This window comes from Lipotes vexillifer, unplaced genomic scaffold (assembly GCF_000442215.2).
Source record: "Lipotes vexillifer unplaced genomic scaffold, Lipotes_vexillifer_v1.1 scaffold131, whole genome shotgun sequence".
Taxonomy (NCBI): domain Eukaryota; kingdom Metazoa; phylum Chordata; class Mammalia; order Artiodactyla; family Lipotidae; genus Lipotes; species Lipotes vexillifer.
In genome coordinates this window covers 2,693,472-2,712,474 of record NW_006782866.1, presented here as the reverse complement: position 1 = coordinate 2,712,474, position 19,003 = coordinate 2,693,472, and positions in this window count along the sequence as shown.

Genomic DNA, 19,003 nt, shown 5'->3' with positions numbered 1-19,003 from the left:
ATATATATATATATATATATATATATATATATATATATATATATATATATATATATATATATAAAATAAGAGGAGATTTTCCCTAAGGTACAATTCTATGATTGAAGTCCCAGAGCATTTGCTATAGAATCTGGAAAGGGCAAAATCACCTTGAGCTCTGCTGGTTGCGGGAAGGCTTCCCAGGAGAGGAAGGACAAGAAGACGTGGGGCAGGATTCACAGAGGTTAAAAGGACAGTGGGTACCTTATTCTTTATGTGCCAGACACAGTGCTAAAATACTTTGCAAGCATCAATTCATTTAAGCCTTACAATAACTCCATGGGGTAGGTATTGTTTTTATCCCCATTTTACAGATGTGGAAGCTGAGGCACCAAAAGGTTAAGTTACCTGCCTAGAGCCACACAGCTAATAAGTGGCAGGATTTGAACCCCAAAATCTACCTCTAGGGGCTACGATGTTCTTAAGTACTATACCCGGGAAGGGCTGCATTAGCTAGGGAACTAGGGAAGGCTTACACAGGAAGGGAAACACCGCTAGGCCAGTGCACTTTGAGGGAAACCACAATATGTCAACCCCAAAATACGCCTCTTTGACATAAAAATTGTCTTGAGCTGAAGGCAATTAAGTGGCAGCAAAAGGCAGAAAAGGCTCCCCCTTTTCTGCCTCAAGAGGGGAAATTAATGCTCCTTTTACTGGAGACAGACTTTAAGAAGTCACAGAGGAATCTGCAAACAAACCTTGTTAAGCTAACCCTTATCTTCCTAGTTATTTCCTCACCATTCACTACCCATAGCCCAAACCCCTTTGTCTGGTCAGTTCTTCACAAATGTATTGTTTCTTTGTCTAAAAGGTATAAAATCTTCCTGCTCTGGTTACTTCTTTGGGTCTTCATTCTCTTGTGAAGGCTCCCAGGCACATGTAAAAATTCAATCAAATCTATATGCTTTTCTCCTGTTAACCTGTCTTTGTCAGTTTAATTTTCAGACCCAGCCAGGGACCCTCAGAGGGTCAAAGAAAACTTTTTCCTCCTCTGTAATTTCAGACTGTAAAGTGCACACTCATCATTTGGGGATCTTATTAAAATGCAGATTCTGCTTCAGCAGAGTAGGGGTGGGGCCTGAGACTCTGCATTCCCACCAGACTCCAGGTGATGCTGATGGCCATGGCCCAGGGACCACACTTTGAGTCTGCAAGCCACCAGAGCACAGCGGCTAAGAATTTGGGCTCTGGAGCCACAGACAGGCTTAGGCTGACATCCCAGGTCTCCCAATTTCTTATTGTTTGATCTTGAATAAGTTACTTAACCTAAACCCAAGTTTCCTCCTATGCAAAATGAAGATGATAATGGTTCCTTCTCAGAGGGCTGTGGTGAGGATTAAATGATAACATCTCCCCGGCTCCTTTTTCCTTTCTAACTCCCTTGAAGGAAAGATACAGAGGACCAGGCGGGGGCCAGACTGACTACAGCCTTAAGCAACAGGCTGAAGAGTTTAGGCTTTGCCTACATTAACCGAGAGCCCTGGGAGCCTCGTGAGCAGTGGGTGACATCAAAGATCAGTCCAGAGGTGGCATATGCAAGATGGGATTGGACAGAGAGATTTAAGGCAGAGATGTGTGAGCGAATCGCCCCAGGTCAGGGGCAAATACCTGAACTGAGTGATGTTATCAAGATGGGAGAGCAAGGGGCAGAATCAGCAAGACTTGAGGAGCTCTATAAGGAGGACCAGGAGGAAGGTACAAAAGAGGACTGTGCGCTTTCCGGTCCAGCGACCAGACACCACAACCCCCTTGACTGAAATGGAGAAGAGAGAGGTAGCTGGGGCTGGGGGGAGTGGGGACATCTAGGTGGGATCATCCAGGTAGCTGCGAGGAGGGCTCAGACTCATGGCAGAGACCAGGGCTGGAGCTCTGAGGGTCACTGGCCCTCACTGCCCACTGGTGTGTGAGAGAGGACCCGACTGCTCAGGGGAAAGGGGCAGTAGGAGCGGAGCCCCGAAGGATGGCTGCCTTGTCCACTCCCTCTGCCACTTTCTTCCTGTTTTCCCCACCCACTACTTTTCTGTAAAGACTTTCACCTTTCTTTACCTCATCTCTCTGCCCATTCCCTAAGGCCCTCCAAGCTTAGGCATTTGGGGACTTCATGCTGCTCACACTGATCCTGAAACAGGAGGGAAGGGGGCAGGGCACAACCCCTGAAAGAATGACATAGCCCGAGGACATGACATAAACTGATTAGAACCAAAGGAGTCCAAGTCGACTTCCACTAGACCCTGAGCCTCAGTATACGCTCACTGTAACACATCAGCAAGCTAAATGACACGCCCACAGGCGCCTACGGCAGTTCCAAGACCGACCAAAAGGATCAAAAAGTGGGCGGTGGCCCAATTCCTGGAAATCCTCGCCCCCTCCCCAAAATAGCTGGAATACCCCTCCCACTAATTAGCCTATGAAATTACCCACCCCTATAAAAACTGATAACCCCATACCCTGGCGCCTTTCTCGCCTTCTGAGATGGCCCACGCTCTGTCTGTGGAGTGTGTTTCTCTCTAAATAAATCCACTTCTTACCTATCACTTTGTCTCTCACTGAATTCTTTCTGCAATGAGACATCAAGAACCTGAGCTTCATTAAGTCCTGAAACCAGCTGTGTGATCTCAGTTGGAAGACTGTGGGTTTTGGCCGGGTTTGAGTCCCAGCACGTGGGTTCAAGTCCCAATCTGAGGTGCACGGTTTCAATCCCAGAAACATGCCCTTATTGGCACCCCCCCCCACCCCCTGCTAAAATTCAAAGTCCCCCGTCTGATTACCTAATTCACGGGATGCTAGTAGCTGATCAATCGTCTTCCAGAGGGCATATGCATTAAGGCTTAAAGGCTTAAAAAAATAATCTCTAATAGTTGAACCTTGGAGACGGTTGGGTGAGGAGGGTGTTTTATATGAGGAAACCAGTATACAAGTGTCTACAAACTGTTCTGATATGCTGAGCTCTGGAGTTTGTTTGCTTGTGTTTTAACCCTTTCACACCCAGTTTTAAGGAAAATAAGGCAGGGAAGCAAAGTTAATAGGCTTGTTTGGGGGGCGGCGTTGGGGAAAGTATAGAAAAAGTTAACAGTTTTTTGTTTGCTTTTAAGCAATCACAGTAACTTTCAAAAGAGAATGGGGCAGATAACTATGAAGCCATATAGGTGACCATGTCCTGATTAAAGGAAAGAAACACAAGAAAGGATCATTGGGGAAAAGAGCCTAAAGCTATTTACCATCTTATCTGCTCTGCTTTAAAAAGGGACCGATCATATAACTAAAGAGATTTTTTGGAATCTCAGCCACAGAAGTCAGAAAAGCTCCTCCGTGCTTCCTGCGCAGGTCATCAAAGCAGCAAATAAAGGTCTCCTCTTGATATGGGGACATATGTATATGTATAACGATTCACTTTGTTATAAAGCAGAAACTAACACATCATTGTAACGCAATTATACTCCAATAAAGGTGTAAAAAAAACAAACAAAAAAAGAAACAAAAAACAAAACAAAAAAAAGTTCTCCTCTCTGATAAGGCAAAGAGCCAGAGGGCTTGGTCAGGAGCCCCCAGCCTCTGGGTGCCAAAGCAGTTCAGGAGGTGACAGAAACCCACAGGCACCCCTAGAAAGCTTCCAACCAGAAAAAGGTGAATTCAAAGTAGCCACAACCAGGCCAGGGGGAAAAAAAAAACAAAGAATAGAAGACATTTAAAAAGAAATTGAAAACGGTTCCTTGTTACGAGAGATTAAGTAATATATTTTCATGTATTTCTTTAGTCTTGCTTCTAATGGTATTTATTCTTAATGTTTGTACATAGAAGTATATGGAGTTCAACTCGCCATTTGCCTGTAAGAGAACCTATTAAATTATGAGTCATTTTATTTCTAAGAGAGAAACACTCTCTACCAGGGCCCTCTCTCACTCTCTGGGGATCAGGGCTGGCATATCCAACCACGGATGTCAGAAGTAAATTTAATAAGGATCCTCTTCTGTCACTAGGACTTGTCTTACCTAATATTTTTATACTTATTTTAAGAAAGAGAGGGAAACGTGATATGGCCAATTTCACTAGTATGTATGCAGCTGCTCTGGTTACTAAAAAATCATATCAGCGGGATTAACAGAGTGTCCAATGACACTCAGTGGCTTCCTCCAACTTCAAAACTCTAAGAATGGTTAGACCTGCACCAGTGGCCCATCCTGCCATCTCCCGATAATTCATCTGCCCCAGCCTCAGGGGCCTCCTTGTACCGTCCTGCCTCAGGGCCCTTGCACTTAATATTCCCCATCTGGAATGTTCCTCTCTGTATCCTCCAGGCTCCCATGCTCATTTCCCTAAAGCGTCTGCCCAAATGTCACCTAACTGTGGAGAACTTCCCTGACCATCATTCTCCTTTAATTTTCTATCCCTGATCTATTCCTCTTCATAGCACTTTTTACCAACGGACATACTTTGTATGTGTCCACACTCTGTCTCCCCCACTCAAAGGTAAGTTCCTGAAGAGCAGAAGCCTGGCCTGTTTGTCCCTGCCTATCCCGGAGCCTGAACAGGGTCTAACCTGTGGTGAGGAGGAGGGAGAAATAGTCATACCCATCTGTTGAATGAAGAAAGAGTGTGATTGGGAGGAAAATGATCATGAATTTCAAAGTCAGTAAGAGGATGACAGGCATTTAGCAAAAGGTCTCTGGGTGCTTGCTGGACATTCTCCTAGGAGGACTCGGGGAACGTTTCTATTGGAGAACCGTTGGCTCCAGTTCCTGAATCCTGCCCGGGATTCTGGTGTTGCTGCCACCTGCGGCTAGGAGCCAGGCTCACTGGGGCCAATCCCCCTCCAGGTGTGTGTGGGGGAGGGGGACTTTGGGCAGTGGGTAGCCTGGAATCAGGGTTCCTTCTGCCCTGCCCCTGCCTCCCTCTGGCCCCCTGCCTGCTGGCCCCCAACCCCCTAAGCCCCGTTTGCTGTCTCCTGGCTTGGCCTGTGGCTAGTCCTGCATCTCCGAGGAGGGGCCAGAGGTGATCCTCTGTGGTTCTGGTGCGCAGCCAGGATAAGAAGCACTGGCCCAGCCCTTTGCCTGGCAGCATGTGATGGCAGATCTCACAACTGCTGGCAGCCTCCGCGGACTCTGGACCGCTCACTCCTCGGCAGCAACTGTGTCTTCACACCTCCTGCACGCTGCAGCCCTGTTTCTCCTTTGCTCTGCTTGCCTGATCCTATTTTCTCAACTGATCTGTCCGCTTGATCAGAGCTACCCACAACCTGGGGTGACTGGAGGTCTGAAACAAGCAAAAACTCTCAAACACTAAACACATCATGCTTTTCAACATCTAGGCCACTTCCCCCAAATTCCCTATTTCTAACCCAGCATCACCTGCCAGGCCCCCTGAGATATAATATTAGTTTCTTTAGATTCCTTCCTCTCCTTATCACTGATCCAGCCTCTGTCCTGCTGATCTTTAATAACTAAAAAGTCCACGGTTTACCACCTCCTCTGTGCAAAGCACTAGGCCAAGCAACTTTATACATATTTTGTATGTATAATACTCAAAACAAAACACTAAGGTTTGTACTATTATTTTATAAAGAAGCAGGATCAGAGAGGTCAGATGCCCTGCCCAAAGTCACACAGCATGTGCCTTTCTTCAGTGAGGCTCCCCTAATTCTCCCATGACTTTCCCCAAAATACAGCCTCAACAATTTCTCAGGTTCATCTTGTGCTCTCCTTTGCCACAGCTACCATACTAGGACCCCTCCCTTACACCTGATATCCAGTCTTGTAAATGCCACTCGGCCAGTCTCCTTGCTTCAATTCATTCTCTAGGTAGTTTTGAAGCAAATCTTTGCTTGATTTAGTTTGCTTCACAGCTAAGCCGTTTGTCTGGCTCGCCATTACACTACACGTCAACCCTTCCACTTGGCATTCAACAAAGGATGCCCTGTAAAAGTGGGGGTCGTTCCGTCTTCATGTCCTTCCTCCTGGCACAGCTCTTGTCCAGCAGCCAGAAGCCACATCAGAGTCCAGCTGTGAGAAGGGCTGGGTGGTCTGAGGAGCAGACTGGGGGAGCCATTCAGCCACGGAGAGCCCCACAGCTGCAGAGGAAATGATGTTCAGGTGACAGGGACAGGGCAAAAACTGGAGACGGTAAAGGAGCATGGAAGTCAGAGTCACGGTCCTGGGGGTCTTGAAGTCATCACACTGCGGGGGACGGGGGGCGCTGGCAGACCCCAGCACGTGCTGAGTCCTCATTAGAAGACCTTCATTAATAACATCCAACTCTAGGCATTACTTGCCCTCTGCCAGCTAACTTCTGTACACCCCTATTACCAATATTCTACCACTGCTTGCTCAGGCTGTTATTTCAGTGAATCGTATTTTCTCCCCCTCCAGATAAACTGTAAATTCCTCGGGTCTCATTTTTTTCTAACCTCAGTACAGTATTTGGAGGCCAGCAGGACTCGAGGAAAACTGTCATGACATGTGATGCCTTTGATCAGTGTGAGGTCCAGGGAAGTCACCTCCTCTCCTAGACCTTGGTTTCCTTTTTATAAACATCAATGCCATTATTCCCATTCACCAAGAAAAATGTCTTTTTGCTTAAAATAGTTCATATTTATTTTCTCAGCTTTACAATCCCCTTGTAAAGGCAAGGGCTGGACTTGCTCGTCCCTACCAAAGCAAACTGAATTCTTTTTAAACAATTTACAATAAAATTTAACCCAAGGCTAATGGCACTGACACTCCTTTCAAATGAATTGGAGGAAACAGAACAAAGTTCAGAGAGAAAGGGGCGTTAGGTTCAAGTACCTCCCGTGAGGACCAGGTCTTGTGTCCAGCTGATGTGAATTGAACTTCAGCACTTTGTACAGTACTCGCTGGGTGGGGTGGGGAAGAGGAAAAAGTTTAAATATATAGGTTCTGCCATCAAAGAACTTACTCTCTAGCTGGGAACATGAGACCCACTCACATTTAAAGTTGATGATGTGTCGCAAGGAGACTAAGAAGTCCATAAAACTGAAGAAATCTCTGGGAGTTTGATGAGTCCAGGAAGGCTTCCTGGAAGAGGCAAGACCTGAGCTGGATCTCTATGGGTGGAAAGAGCTGGTAAGAACTGATGAACCCATGAAAGGAAAAGTCAACAGGACTTCAAAGGGAAAAACTTTAAGAAAACCATAAAGGTTCCCTTTTCTCTTTTTTCCTTATTTCTGATTTTAAAAGGAATACATGCTTATATGTATACGAGTATAAAATAGGAAAAAATAAAAATGAATGTAAGCATCACTTATAATCGCACGATTTGTGATTATTAACCTTATAATGTATTTCTTCTGGTTTTTGTTTTGTGTTTATACATATTTTGAAAATATGCACATAAAATTGGGATCATACAGTAAAGCATTAAAACCTATGTTCTTCTTATATTGTGAGCATCTACTGTCTCACTAAATATTTTTCAGAACCTCATTTTAATGGCTACTTACTATTCCATCTTTTGACAAGACCCCGATTTATTTAATTATTTCCCATTGCTGTTTCCAATTTTTCATTATTCTGAATGATGCAGTGATTTGCCCTTGATAATTAAAGCCAGGAATCGTACAGGCAGAGCCTGGTCTGGTTTTATCGGTGATAAGGAAATCAAATGGCGCCATGTGGCTGTGTGGACAGTAGTGCGGTGGAGGGGACATCTGTAGGGCCAGGACCCATCTCTCATTGTCCAGGGAAGATTCGGGATCGAAAGACCAAGAGGAGGTGCTGACACAAATGTGTTTGGGGAACGAGGCAGAGTCCGAGTTTCCAGACAGATTTTATTGGAAGTGGAATTAAACAGTAGCTGAATTCTCCGTGGGGAGACAGTTTGGACCAGACTGTGTCTGAATTCACAGACACCCAGTAGCTGTCAGTAGCCTGACCTTTTGGAACTCCCTCACTTCCAATACACTCACTGCTTTCCGGCCAATCTTGGCTAATCTGATTGCCACCTTAATTGAGGGTGGGGATTGAAAAACAGAGAAATGTGTCCAACTGATTTAATGTCAGTGTTTCTATTCTTTCCTAACTGTAAGCTGCCCTGGGCTTGGGTATCACACTTCCAGCAAGTAATAGGTAAAAATAAACAGAATGTTTTTCCATTTCTTGTCTCTTGGAAACACTAACAGCAGGAAAAATGTATCCCAACTATTTTCAGGGACCAGACAGCCTGACTTCCAGCCTCAGTTCCAGCTCTCACAGCTGTGCAAACTTAGGCAAGGTTTCAAGGTCTCTGCGACTCGGGCTACTCATCTGCAAAATGGGAACAACAGAACCTACTTCATAGGGTTGTGGTGAAGACTTGATAAGTTAACACAAGTGAGTTCTTAGAACTGTGCCTGGCATATAATAAGCACTCAAAAAATATTAGCTGTTATCATCATCGATATTACTATGGTAACTGTTATTAAAATCTCTTCCCTAACTTAGGAGAGAGAAGGCAAGATAGAATAAAATGGAATTTCAGAGCAAGAATGGCCCTTAAAGCCTTTTGGTTTCATTTTATACTTGGAGTGTGAAGCATAAACAGCTGTTAAGAAATCTAAATCCAAATCCAGGTAGACACACATCCCCTCTCGAATGCCCAAGGACAAATCTCTGAGTAGAAACACAACTGAGCAGGGGTCATCCTGACCAGCGATGGCAGCTACCGTGTTTTCACTTGGTCTGTGCCAGGCACCACCCTAAGTGATTCACCTGCATTCATTCATTTACTCTTTACAAAAGTCTATGAGGTTGATACAAGTATTCTTGTTTTACAGATGGCACCAAACAAAGGCTCTTATCCAGCTTGTTGACTTGTAAATTAAAGCACTGAGGTCTCAGTCCTCAAATACCATATATTGTGGATAGGTAAAAATAGAAATGAAAATGTATTCAACAGGAATGTGGACCATGTAATCAGCATCATTCTAATTAAATGTCACACATACACAGAGCAGGATTGCTGAGAGATGGAATTGGAACATGTCAGAGGAGACTAATTTTGAACATTATTTATAAAAGGATTCCATTCAGTTGTGAGAAAAAGAGGGCTTTCCATGTAGCAAGAGGGTAGAAAGAAAACACTGACATTTCCTGAGTGCCTATTTTATCATGTGCCTAACTTAAGCACTACAGTTTTTTAAAAAATCCCATAAGGTATTATCACTTTACAGGGGAGAAAACCAGAGCTCAGAGAGGTTAGTTAATTTGCCCAACAGCGCTCAGGGTGCAGGGAACAGGGCCAGGAACAGAACAAGGAAGGCCCTCTGACTTCAGAGCAATAGTATGTATGACGATTTGAAGCAAGAGTAATTATGGTAGGCAGGGATATGAAGAAAATGTGCTCAAGTAGAAAAAGATAATTTCTAAGATGGGTTATTTTTAAAAAGTCATGTATAACTGATGATGAAATCTGGACCAGCTCTGTGGATTGTGCCAATGTCAGTTTCCTGGTATTGATACCGAACTATTGTTGTACAAGATGGTAACATTGGGGCTTCCCTCATGGTGCAGTGGTTACGAATCCGCCTGCCAATGCAGGGGACACGGGTTCGATCCCTGGTCCAGGAAGATCCCACATGCCGTGGAGCAACTAAGCCCATGTGCCATAACTACTGAGCCTGTGCTCCAGAGCCTGTGAGCCACAACTACTGAAGCTCGCGTGCCTAGAGCCCGTGTTCCACAACAAGAGAAGCCACAACAATGAGAAGTCCACGCGCAGCAACGAGGACCCAATGTGGCCAAAAATAAATAAATAAATATTTTTAAAAAGATGTTAACGTTAGAGGAGGCTGGCTGCAGCATACAGGGGCCCCACCCTGCACGTTTCTTTGCAATTACCTATGAATCTATACTTCAAAATAAGAAGTTTTTTAAAAGGTGGCATATAACAATGAGCGGAGGTGGTAACTGGCAGAGGAACTCGACAGAGAACTCTGATCTACTCATGCGGGGCACAAGAACCAGTGTCATGCCAGAGCCTTTCCCACAGCCTCAACTGTGGGAGAAATAAGGTTTGCCAACACACATATTGAATACCTATTATGGGCCTCAGTTGTACCCAGGGCTTCCTGGGGATATGAAGCATTAACAAGACATAGGTCTGGCTTTCGGGGCTCTTACAGTCTAGCTGCAGAGAAAAGGCACAATTGCTTAATAAAATATAAGCCGGCCTAGGTGTACTGATGTTTCTTAAGGAAAGTTTCATGCGTTATAGCGACTCAAAGGAGAGTGCATGGGCTTCCCTGGTGGCGCAGCGGTTGAGAGTCCGCCGTGAGGGTTCGTGCCCCGGTCCTGGAAGATCCCACATGCCGCGAAGCAGCTGGGCCCGTGAGCCATGGCCGCTGGGCCTGCGCATCCGGAGCCTGCGCTCCGCAACGGGAGAGGCCACAACAGTGAGAGGCCCGCGTACCGCAAAAATAGGCTGGTTGGTTAAGGAAGACTTCTTGGGGGCGGTAGGATTTAGGCAGAGCCTTAAAGGATGTGTAGGGGAGGGGGAGGGGCAGTCCAGGCAAGAGAAACTGTTAAGTAAAAGATTATGTGTAGATGTGTCTTTGGAACCTAAGCTTGCCTGGGAGCTAGCTCCTTGCCATCTAGCTGTCAGTGCATTCAATAAAATTGTTGAAGAACTTAAATAATATTCACAGAAAACAATTTTAAAAGATTCATCCTCAGTATTGTTACTCCAGATAGGAATTGTATCACATAGATACAGTTTTGTGTTTTATAGCATAGAAAGAACATGCTTTGGAATTAAGCAAAACTGGGACTATGAGCTGTATGACCTCAGGTCATCCAAGCCCTCTGTTGGTTTCCTCATCTGTGGGAGATGAGTAAGGCACCTAGCATGAGCTGGTACACAGTAGGTGCTCCATAAATATGAACTCTCTGGTCCCTTCATCCTATTTCATAAGCATTATTCCTGTTGCTGAATTGTCATCATAATCACCATTGTTAATGTGGCTTAAAATTCTAGGGAGAAGATCTATAATCATTTACTGAACTGTTTCCATATTATTTGACATTTATCTTGTTTATACTTTGATGCTTTAAAAATAATGTTGGGACTTCCCCGGTGGTCCAGTGGGTAAGACTCCGTGCTCCCAATGCAGGGGGCCCCGGGTTCAACCCCTGGTCGGGGAACTAGATCCCGCATACATGCCACAACTAAGCCTGCATGCTGCAACTAAAAGATCCCACATGCAACTAAAGATCCCACACGCCTCAACTAAGACCCAGCACAGCCTAAATAAATAAATAGATAAATATTGGAAAAAAATAATGTTGAAATGAGTGTGTATACATTACAGCTTTTTTTCACCTTCTGGATTATTTCCTTAGGATAGATTTCCAGAAATTGAGTCAAGAGGTATGAATATTTTTAAAACTCAAGAATGTGAACTGCCTCTTCAGGGACAGGAAATGGCCAAGGGTAGATGGAGAGGAGGTTCCAAACAGAAGGCTCTCAAGTCCTTAGGACACAAGAGGCTCTGACTACCCAGTAAGGACTCCATACTTTATCTTGTAAGTGAGGGAGAGTTATTTAAGGGTTTGTTGAAAAGGAGGTACAAGAGGATGAAACTAGTGTATTCTAGGAAGACCAATCAAGAGTAATCTGGCCATTGGAATTTGGCCGTTGGAATATGTCCCCAAGACATAGGGAAGTATGGGTGGTGGGAAAAGAAAGAGAAAGGAAGAGCCAGACGGGCCAAACCTGAACGAGAACAGCGCACAGCTGTGAGTGACAGCACAGAGAGGGGACGGGAGTCCAGAGCTTAGAATTAGTGACAGAAATGGGGATGCCTCACCCCCAATGGTGGCTCCCTGCCCACACTGATCCTGGAAATGGGATCAGAAACTCTTCCTGCCACTGTGGAATGACAGTATCAGTAACATCACATCACCACAGTGACTCGCGAGGTTTGGGACCAGCCATGAGAAAGAAGGTAGATTGGGGCCAGAGTCTGAACACTGCCCAGTAAAATCAAGGCACCAAAAGCCGATTACAAATCTGGAGGGCAAACAACAGAGAGAAGCCTTCCAGCATCAGCATTCTATTTTTCAGATGTCTACTAACCATAAGCCCAGCATACACTGCCACCATGACGTCTGTCAACAAAGGAACGCAGTGAAACTTAGCCAGCTGGCTGAAATGTATTTGAATAAATAATTTAAGTGCAAACCTCACTGGCATACTTTTGAAGACTAGGTGACAGCAAGGAAAATTTCCTAGGATGGAGTGTTTAATGAGAAAGGTATATATGTGCCAAACTATATCCGCAGTATGGCCCAAGCTATGAAAATTATGATTAAATTAGGACAAGAGATGTGGAGAAAATAAAACAGCTTGACCTGTTGGTGTATCAAACCACAGTGAATTTTCTTCTTTGTTTTCATTTCCACGAATGCTGTATGATTATTTGCAATTCTCCCTGCCCTGATCTTGTCTGTAAGCCTGGTGAGCAGGGCCTGTTCCCTCTGAGCCTCTGCTCCCCTCTCCTGTGCTCCCCTGCACTCCTCTCTGTCCCCAGCTCTTTGTTAGACAGGGGCCCATTCCCACTCCTGGCTGTGGTGGGACATTTCTAACTGAAAGGGTGTTACGGGCTGTTTACCACTTTTCTCCTCTGTTCTTCATCCCAGCTCAGCCATCACTAACTCCTCTAGGGTTGAATTTTAAATCACCACTGGGAAAAAAACTTAGTGTGGAATCTTTAATAATTTTTATTTCAGGGCTTCCCTGGTGGCGCAGTGGTTGAGAATCCGCCTGCCGATGCAGGGGACACGGGTTTGTGCCCCGGTCCGGGAAGATCCCACATGCCGCGGAGCGGCTGGGCCCATGAGCCATGGCCGCTGTGCCTGCGCGTTCGGAGCCTGTGCTCCGCGACGGGAGAGGCCACAGCGAGAGGCCCGCGTACCGCAAAAAAAAAATTTTATTTCAGCATGCTTTGAAATTGGGGGGGTGGGGGGAGGATTGCATGAGATACACTGTGACCACCAGAAGCAGGCAACGGTTTCTCTTCTCACTTTAATTTACACTGACTCCCAGCCATTCCCAAGGCCTGGACCTCCTTTCCCTCATTTCAAAAGTGACTCTGGTCCAGATCGTACAATGAATCTTTGTTTTACTCATTGCTCAACATCCAATATCCAATGCAAGCAAATACATGGACCTTTAATCCCATTTATCTTATATTTGTGTCCCAAGATGGGTCTAATGATCACAGTTTGGGAACTCTAAATACGAGGCACTTGACATTCCAGATTGTCCTCGAGTCTGCAGTGAACTCAGCTCGCAGAGGAATGCTGTCTGTGTCTGTCACCTTCAAATTGTTATTAATGTCTCAGTATTTTCAGAGCTCATCACAGCCTGTTTGATAAAATCTAGGTTTCAGCTTCTCAGCATGGGGAGTGAGAACAAAGATCAGAGTAGAACATGGCTGCCAGCTTCCTACAAAAAAGTAATATTAACGGCTCCCCTGCACTGTCTCAGACACAGGGGCTTGTAGGACATGTCGGCCCTGACCCTGCATGTTCAGTCCAGGAGAACCAGGGCTGGGAGGACCACAGATGGAATATTGGTACTTTTCCTCCCCTTGGTTCACAAATCTCATTCTCAGTACGTGCACCTGCTCAGATGCACAAGAAAGCAGGTAAGAATGTATTGGTGGCTTTGTTTGGAAACAACCTAAATGTTCATCGATAGGAGACTGGCTAAATAGACCAGGGAGCATCCATGCAACGGACACTGTGCAGCAGCTGAAATGAATAAAGCAGAGCTGAGAGCACCACTATGATAGCTCTTCAAACACACTGCTAATTTAAAAGGAGGCTGCAGAACTCATATGGCATGATGACATTTGTGTGAAACACTTACTGGCCCAACAAACTTGGCACATATGCAAATATGTGTGAAATACGCTGTAAATGCACAAAGAGAGATCCATAAGGACACACAGTGCAGGGTCATCAGTGGTTACCTCCAGCGTGGGATGAGGAGATGAGGTAGCCACCAGTCACTCGTGGTTATTTAAACTAATCAAATTTAAAATTCAGTTCCTCGGACACACTAGCCACACTGTATGTGTTCAATAGCCACAACTGGCTAGTGGCTACCTTACTGGACAGCGCAGGTAAAGAACATTTGCATCCGACTTAGAGCCTTAGTTTTTAGTTGAATTTCCTCCCCCAACAGAAATGTTTTATGTACTCCTCACTTAATTTAAAATAGATATAATTAAATTTTTTTTCCCATTTTCTCTTTGGGATGAAACACCTCACAAAGTCTGATGCGAATAATTTTCTGTTCAAAGATTTGGAATCCAAGTTTAAAACACACACACACACACACACACACACACACACACACACATAGAGGGACTGTTTTCTGTACTTGCTCAGCTTGGTTCTTGCTGGAGCTGATTAAAGACCTGGCAGTCATCTCATTTATTCACGCACACACCAGGCATGCAACACAAATGCATCGAGTCCATTAGATATAGATGAAGAAAAAATAATAATAAAACCAGGATGCATGAGTCCCCGTCCTCTTGGGCATGGACTCAAGCAGCCTAGGACAAGTGTCACTTGAGTCAGAAAGACAGCGTGCTGGGACGTCAGAGGGTGGAGGTGTCATTTCAGTTTAGGTGCTTCCCAATGGAAATGAGGTACAGATAATGTGTTGACAAAGAGGAGAGAGGAGGGCTTTCCAGGCAGTGGGAACAGCATCTGCAAAAGCTCGGAGGAGCGAAGTCCAAGGGAGCCTTCTGAGAGAAGTCAGCGGGCCAGCCTGTCCAGGGCAGTGTGAGGGCAGCTGGGGTGTCAGGGAGGGGCCAGGTGGTGAGATGCCCTGGATGCCAGGCCAAGAGGGGAGAACTGTCATTATACTAACAGCCACGTCACCTTTGATTGTGCCTTAGAATGTGTAAGGAATCTACTTCCGGTGGATAGATGGATGGGGCGTTGCTGGGCGGCCACAAAGAATGTGACAGCCCTGGCAGAGGAGCAGGGCAACGCCTTGAAGTAGGAATGTCCAGCTGGAGGTGTGACAAACGTGGGGAAGTCACACATGGTGAGCGTGCGACCCGGGTCGGGGTGGGGGTGGGGCATATTCAGTCTCCAGCCCGAGGCGAAGCAGAAATAAATGGAAAGGGAAATCAGGAAGAAGCAGAGGCTTCTGATGGGTGTCTCACTGGCCCCAGAGCCAAGGGATGATATTTGGGATCAAGACCAGAGATGGGGTGGGTGGAACGCAGGCTAAGCTCGGCCTCTCTCCCTCCCTTTACATGTGAGGGCCACCAAACAGCGTTGACAGCTGAGGGGCAAGTGGAGGGGGCGACGATAGAGACAGGAATGGCCGGGCCTCACAGCATCTGCACAGCGCCCGCGATCACAGAGGGAGGCGAGGACCCGGAGGGCACCGTGTCCCGGCAGTTGGAGCAGGGAGGTGAGTTTCAAAAACTGAAAATGGTCAGGAGAGGAAAAAAACTGCAAGAACCGAGAAGGCGACGGCAAAGGGCTCGGTAATCAGGCCTCCACTGGTGACATTCTGGACAGGTTTTCAGTAGAGGTGACCTTGGAATCTCAAATGGAGTGAGTCAGGTGGGGAATGATTACTAAGGGAAGAGGCGAGGCGTAATCTCAGCTTCCGTGATTGCTGGTTCAGAAGCGTCAGAAAATATTATATGAAACACTGATTTAAAGATGACACCACCACCACTGGCAGTGCTTGGTTTGCCTCTGCATGGGTCACGGGGACACGTGGCTTTGACAGGCTCAGGCTTCACCAGGTGTGAATAATGGACACACTCCAGGCTGCTTCTACTATCAGAAGCAGCGGAGGCCCCCAGGCCATGCGGGTGAACTTCCGAAGTGGCCCCGAGACCTCCTGCTTCCAGTGTAGCCTTAGGACCCTGGAGGTATTCTGTAACTTTGATGATAGAATTACTGTTAACAGAGCATTGTTGGCATTTTATAATTTAATTGGTTCTCACTTTATAAACTTTGTTTATCAGTATAAGCAGTGTATTGTTTACATATATGGAAGCAAGTAATTTGTGGGCCTTCAAAACCCAGGGAATCCTAATAAATGAGATCAAGGGTGGGGTGGGGTGCGGTGGGAGGTTAATGCCTATGTGCATAGTTGTCTGTAAGGTGTTCTGAGCTCATTGTGGGAATTCATTCATCTGAAATTTATCCATCTGAATACCTACCACTTGGCATATTGAGGCATTCAATTTTTTTTTTTTTTTTTAAGATCACATGAACCAGGGGAATATCCCGGTGGTCCAGTGGTTAGTACTTGGGGCTTTCACTGCCAGGGCCTGGGTTCAATCCCTGGTCGGGGAACTAAGATCCTGAAAGCTGCATGGTGTGGCCAAAAAAATAAAATAAAATTTCAATAAATAAATAAATAGAATAGGATTTTTAAAAAAGAAAAAGAACACATGAACCGTGGGGGTAAGGTTTCCAGTGGATAACTCCCGCCCTCAAAGAGTTTGCAGCATAGGGAGTAGAATCCATCACATGAAAACAATAGAGTGCTTGAAATTTCACTGCTGATTTGGTTTAGGTTTGGAGCTAAGAACTGGAAACCAGGACTCAGGATTTATACTATGAATGCTTCCCCCATTCCCATAATATGTCCAGTTTCCTACTGTGGTCACCAGGCAGCCTATAAAAAGCAAGGTTACTCACCTCTAGCTTTCCAAATGAACACACAGTATCAAATATAGAAACCAGAGGAAGCTTCATTGTTATGGAGCCAAAATGATTGAGAGCAAGTGTGAGTGCTTTAAATATACAGATGAACTAACAGATTTAAGACACAGACTCTTAAAGGCTAAGATTCCAAGATCAATCATTCAGAAGGTCAAATACATAATCAGAGAATCTGTCACAGCATGAGCAGTGGTGATGGAACACAAAACAGGCACGTGCCCAGAGCTGCTAAAAGATAAAGTCAGGACCAGGGTGACCATGGTGCCAGGGTGACCGTGGTGCCAGACTTTCAGAAGCAACACTTTTGAAATGCAAAACAGAATTAGGAGCAAGCACCAGAATTCGGCAAAAAAAAAAAAAAAAAAAGCAAAACAAGTGCTAGGTTGAGCCACACTAAAAATGCCAAGTAAGCATCAGGCCAAGCACAGCCACGACCCATTTTTAATGAGGCAGTTCTAGTGCGCATGGGCATACTGAGTATATACCTGCACAAGGAAGAAAGTCCCTCCAGCAGGTTCTGCCCACATTGCAAGAAGCAAAAAGCAGATAGTCTGAGAAAGCAGCTAAGCAGAGTGGGTCCTGAAAGCAGAAACCCAGCTGGCCAGGGAGAGCTTCTTAAAAAGCTCAGAATGATGAGTGGAGATTGCGAGCTTCAAATCAGATCTTCAGCCTCTGGAGGGGTGGCTCTGTTACTGCTATGTTGTCATTAAAAAGGATCTGTCGATAGTAAAATACGTATTACAACCCCTCCTATTAACATCAACATCAGCTAACATTAAGCTATCATTATGCATCAGGAACTGTTAAGAGGTTTGAATGCATTGTTTTATGCAATCCTCCCAACAACACTGAGGTGGGATCTCTGTTCCCATTTTACAGACGAGGAAAATGAGGCTTAGTACACACAGTTGAGAAACTTATCCAAAGTCACACAACTGTTACTTGGGGTAGTGGGATTCAAACCTAGGCCTATCTGACTATAGTGTCTTCACACTTAACCCCGGGGCTGCAAAGGAGACACTGAGATTTATTCACTTCCATGTGCCACTGGAAAAAAAATCCATTTTTAGCTAGGGAGATGTAGGTCTTTGTGCAGAGATATGACAAACCAGCACATTATTAAGAAACAGGTGAATAATAAGGCCATTAAAGGCTATGCATTCTTAGGAGAACGACATCACTGCGAGGTCACAGAAGCCCCAAGGAGGAAATGGAAAAATCAATCCTGCACACACACCCAGCTCTGCTCAGCCACCCTCCGTGCTGGTGCTGGTGCTGAGACGGGCACCAGCAGGCCTGGTCAAGTAGGCTTTGTTCTGCCATTCAAGGTCCAACAAGAGTCAGCAGTGCCCGTGGCAGTTCTCCAAAGGCCTTGCACCAGATGGCCCTCCTTACGGGCCCTCTGGCCCCTGCCCTGCCAGCACCATCAACCTCCCGGCTGCCAACGCCGGCCTGGACTTCCTGGGTCAGCTTCTTCCGCTCTCTGCTCAGCACACGTTTTCTAGCAGCATGCGCCCCAACCAGCAGCTCTCAATGAGCATTTTTCCTGGGGTGCTGGGGACCTTGCTGGGCTTCGGGTGACAGCCCGGTGCTGGCTGGCACAGGTCCCTGGCTGTCTTCTGGCACACCAGCTGCCAGCAATGCAAAACAGACCTGCGATTGTTTGCATGCATGTTTTCTTTTCCTGGGTTTCCTGCTGTCTTATTGCAATATAATTAACATGCAGTAGATGCACAGATCTTACCAGTTCAGTGCCTTGAGTTTCGACAACTGCTTATACACTTGTGTAACCACCACCCAAACAAGAGAGAGAACATTTGGGATGTTCCCAGAGAGTTCCCCTTTCCAGTCAAACCCCTCACCCAACCACTATCTGATTTCTAACTTCTATCATCATTGATTTGTTTTTGCATGTATTCTTGCCTAATCGTACCTAAAACATAATGAGAAGATGTTAGATAACCATCCACAGGCCTTTGATGGTGAAAAACACTTTGGATTATATTTAGTTCTGCCATTAAAACACATGCTCACTACACAAAACATAAAAAATACCAAATAGTTTTTTTGTTTGCTTTTTGTGTTTAAAAAAAAAAATTTATTTTTATTGGAGTATAGCTGACTTACAATGTGTTTTTTATTTATTTATTTATTTATTTATTTATTTATTTATTTTTGGCTGCGTTGGGTCTTCGTTACCGTGCCCAGGCTTTCTCTAGTTGTGGCGAGCAGGGCCTACTCTTCGTTGTGGTGCACAGGCT